Source organism: Pseudoliparis swirei, chromosome 21, assembly GCF_029220125.1.
Source record: "Pseudoliparis swirei isolate HS2019 ecotype Mariana Trench chromosome 21, NWPU_hadal_v1, whole genome shotgun sequence".
Lineage (NCBI taxonomy): Eukaryota > Metazoa > Chordata > Actinopteri > Perciformes > Liparidae > Pseudoliparis > Pseudoliparis swirei.
In genome coordinates this window covers 18,613,471-18,618,254 of record NC_079408.1, presented here as the reverse complement: position 1 = coordinate 18,618,254, position 4,784 = coordinate 18,613,471, and positions in this window count along the sequence as shown.

Below are 4,784 nucleotides of genomic sequence, written 5' to 3'. Positions count from 1 at the left end.
GTTCATAGTTTAAATAGAGGGATATAGCAACAGAGCACCAATGGAAGGGTGGGGGAGTAGGAGGGGTGTGGGGGGAGACAAAGGAAGATACAAAAAAAACAACAACAAAAAACAACAACAACAAAACACATTAAGAATAAAAGGCTCCAGTCCTTGGTACCTAAACCTGTTAACCCTACCTGTTGTACTATTGAAAACGGTGTGCATAACTCTATCATGCACTTTAAACTCTGTCTATAAGAATGAATGTAAAGGCAAAAAAAAGGAAAGGATCTTAACTTGTGAACCGCTTCTTTTAAAGAATCTACGGAGCAGTACTGTGAAAGACATTTTCTAAACATTAGTCAACACAACAAACAGCCGTTCTGTATATTATGGGGTTAGAATTTGACAAGAGGAGATGATATATACATTCAACGCTAATTAGATAGTAAGATAATAAAAAATAAGAACAAGTAGCATTAACTGTGATCCCAGAGTGGGGATATAATATCCCTGTAATCTACGCCAGTCTTAATAACAGACCTCGAGAGCGTGACACTTTCAACTGACCCAAAATGCTGTTTTTAAGTCATGTTTAGGACAGTTTGACATTCGGGTAATAAGGTTCAGTGAAGAGTATATGAATGTTCAGCGTTATATGAACACGATCAGGTTAGTAATATACTGTTCATAAATGTGACTATTTATACAACGTGTCAGTTTAGCACGCAAAAGTATTCACTCACCGGTTAGCCCAACCTAAGCTAAGAAAAGGTAGTGTCACCAAGGTCCTTGTTATAGTTGCCGAGGAGTCTCATGCTGCCGGTTGAATGTTCCGAATGTTCTCCAAGAAGGAAGCCGCTTCACCCGGGGTATTGAACTCGTGCCTGGTTCCATCGGCGATCACTCGCAGCTTAGCCGGGAAGATCAGGCTGAATTGGGAGCCTGCTTTCCTCAGCGCGGATTTGACGGGGGAAAAGGTAGCTCTCTTTTTAGCCACTTCAGCGCTATAGTCGGCGTAAATATGAATTTCCGAGCCCTTGTAGGACAAGGGACCTTTCTCTCGTGCCAGCTGCATTATACGCTGCTTCGTCTGGAAGTGATGAACGCAGGCGATGAAGGGCCGAGGCGCGCCGTCCGTCTCCTCTGGACAGCCACCCTGTGCGCTCTGTCCACGGCTAAGCTACGGGGGAAAGCGTCCGCGCCGAATCATTCCTCGATAAAGGATTCAATGAAAGGCGTTGGTCGGGTGCCTTCCGCTCTCTCGGGTATGCCTGTAATACGGATATTGCATCTCCGTGATCTGTTCTCGAGATCGTCGACCTTAAACTTCAGTAGCTCGTTCTCCTTCACGAAGCTGCCGACCGCGGCCTCCAGTGCAGTTATTCTCCCCTGAAAGTCGTTCATTGACGTCTCAATGGCTTGAATTGTCTGGTCATGTCTGGCAATGGTGGCGTGGTTGGCTGAAATTTGAGCTGTCAGAGTGTTGATTATCCGCTCCTCCATACCGGCGAGTAGTTTCTGCATGTCAGCGAGGGAGAGCGTTGCTGCCGTTGCCGTCTCCATGTGTCGTGTCGCCGCTAGCTAGGTCTGATGCTAGGTCGCCATCGTGGACTTGCTTGCTCTCGCTTTCGGGTTTTTTCCCTCCTCTGGCTGCGTTGGGTTTGCCCATGTTGAAGTGAATACAGTGTACCCCGTAGCAGAAGTACGTTTTAGAAGCTGGTTTTTCAAGTTTGTCTTGTAATTATAAAAGCAAATGCCAAATAAATGTAAAATAGTGACAGAGCCCTTCCGACGAGCTGCCTACTCCGCCATGCGCAAAACCGGAAGTCTATGGTTCACTTTTTACCAACTTTTTCAACACTTAACAAATGGCAGTAATATTAGTATTAGCCTACAGCCAGATATGAATGAAACTACATGGAGCCATCATAGCATTGATGATACACTATGAAGCCGTTAGTCTGTATCTGACCAGAGGATACAGAGTTCATCAGGATGAGCAGCTGTAGAGTTACATAAGTTTACAGACTGTCTGCATTGGAGACAAAGAACTGAAACATTTCACTTCTGGCATCTTTTTTTATTTTTATTTTTAAAGCCGAAGACTCAAAAATTCCGCCACTTAGCGCCCCTCTCTGTTAGCGCAGCGCAGTGTGTGCAGACAGCTCGACACGGAGCAGCGCGTGCGCTCTGATCGCTCTCTTAATGAAGTATTGAGACTAAAAATATACTAAATCACATTGTGTTTAACGTACGGGTACTTTGTTAGCATCGCTACACCGTGCAGCGTGACAGCAGCAGATGTAGCGGACTAACATTCAAGCTAACCTAAACCACCAAACGCTGAAGACATCTTGACGCTGATTGGCCGAGACGCGACACGCCCCATCAAAGATGTTTTATTGCGAAGAGCACCACTCCACATTTTCTCCGTGTCCCACTCCAATCTCATAAACACCGGCCGGCCAATTGACCCCCCCCCCCCCCTACCCAGGATGCATCAGATGAGACTTGTGCGTACTCTGGCCAGCCAATATCCCAGAATGCATTTCACACCAGCAACCGGAAACAATTTGACAGTTGACTTTTTATAAACACTACTGTTGTTGAGTCACGGAATGTAATTTTAGGATGTTTTTAGGCGAGAAGTTAGTTGTTTAAAAATCTAATATGTGATCGGCAGGACTTTTTTAAATGCTCCGCTGGCTCTGATGTCTCCGTAGCGGTTAAACATGAAATATGATAATTGGGTTTTGGAGGATCTAACGAGCACAAAGTTTATTATTTATTCACATTAACGTTAAATCAGTTTGACTGAGGGTTAAGATTCATAACTTAATATTGTATTTAAACTTTAACGTTGAACTATAGCAATATCTTTTTTACTTTAGACTGAATTGTTTGCAATTACATGTGTAATATAACCATATATATATTTATGTACACATGTGTATATATATATACAAATATATATATCTATACAATTATTAGACATATTTAAATATAAACTATATATTAATAAACACTATATATATTTATCTTTTATTTTGTACACAATATAAATACATTTATATGTGTATGATAATTTTATTTAAAATGGTGTGTTTAGAAATATATATATATATATCCACATGCACAATTCAAATAAACTAATTATATTTAAGGGATAATGAAAACAGCAGGGTTGTCATATTTTGTTTGAATGTTAAAAATAATTTACAGTGAATAATTGGATTAAATTCATGAGCAAGACCAGCTGATGTGACGTCATCAAGTCCTCTCTGGACTCCCATGTCCAAAGTGCACAAGTCTGTACTCGGTGTTCTTGAAGCAATGTTTTTTAACTCTCATAAATGGGACCAATGGGGAAAGCTGAGTAGGCGTGGAGGTGGGTGAGATGCCGCTGCATTTGAGACGTAAACAATTATTGTTGAGCTATTGGGCCAATCTGAAGGGCATTCCGTGGACAAGCAGCCAACCACAAAGGGGCTCATGCCGTGTTGGGAAAGCCAAAGGGACAAACGGGGCTGCTTTGCGTGGAGTCGTGGACAATTTGCAAGGGAGATGGGGTTGAATCAGATCAAATTCACTGCTGCCGTGTCGCTATCGGTAACACCTGCTTGGTTATTTTCCTCAGTCTTAGTTGATCAATTTTTTCTCACTCTGAACAAAACCCAAGCACTTAAAAACATTGATAATATTGCAGGAATGGTGGAGGAGAGGCTAAAGACGACATATAAATCATTTACTCCGGCATACACGGATGGATCAAAAGATCCTCGTACAGGTAGAACCGGTTTTGCGGTCACCAGCCCATCTTTTCGTGATGAAGTCAAACGGAGATCGTCAGACCATCTGTCGGTGGATACAGTCGAGACATTGGCCATTCTAGCAGCACTCCAGTGGGTGGAGGAGGTTCAGATCAGTAAGGTCATCATTTATTCGGATTCCAGTTCAACATTATTGTCCTTACAATCACTCACATCTAACAGCAGGCAGGACTTAATCAATGAAATACACAAAGCACTTTTCCATCTTAAGCATATGGGTATTTTGGTAGCATTCATGTGGGTGCCGGCACATAGAGGGGTAAAGGGAAATGAAGCAGCAGACAAACTAGCAAAGCAAGCACTGGAATGTCAGAACAAGAAGGATATTTTATTTAGCAAATCAGAAGCTAAATCACTCATAAAAATAAACATTATTAAGGAATGGCAGCACAGTTGGGAGGCAGGAGGCACAGGAAGACATCTGTATACTATTCAGAAGGAGGTTAACAAGGGGAGGACAACAATATTTAGCACTAGAGAAGAAAACATATCGACTAGACTCAGGATTGGACATACAAAGCTAAACAAAACAATGCAATTAATTAAAAAACACCCAACCGGACTGTGCGAGTCCTGCAAGACAGCAGAAACGGTGGATCATGTCATGTGGCATTGCCAGACATTTAGAAACGAGCGAGGCAGGTTGAAGAGGAGGCTGGCAGGAGGAGGGGTGCAATTGAGGGATGCATTATCCTTGGGGGCAGGAAGGGTGCTGCAGTATCTGAAGGAGACAGGGTTGAATAAAAGAATTTAGGGCACTGAAGTTGACAGGGCTTCTTAGTTTAGTTTATTTTAATTTAATTTTAATTTCTTTTCTTTTTGAGGGGATAAAGTGCTAGATATTTCTAGTTCGCAAAGAAAGGCAGTAGGTGGCGGTAATGCACCAGTTTGGATGCCAGCCGCCTAAAAACAAAAAGAAGAAGAAGAAAGCTGAGTAGGCGGGACAACACAAGGAACTGACTGAAACCG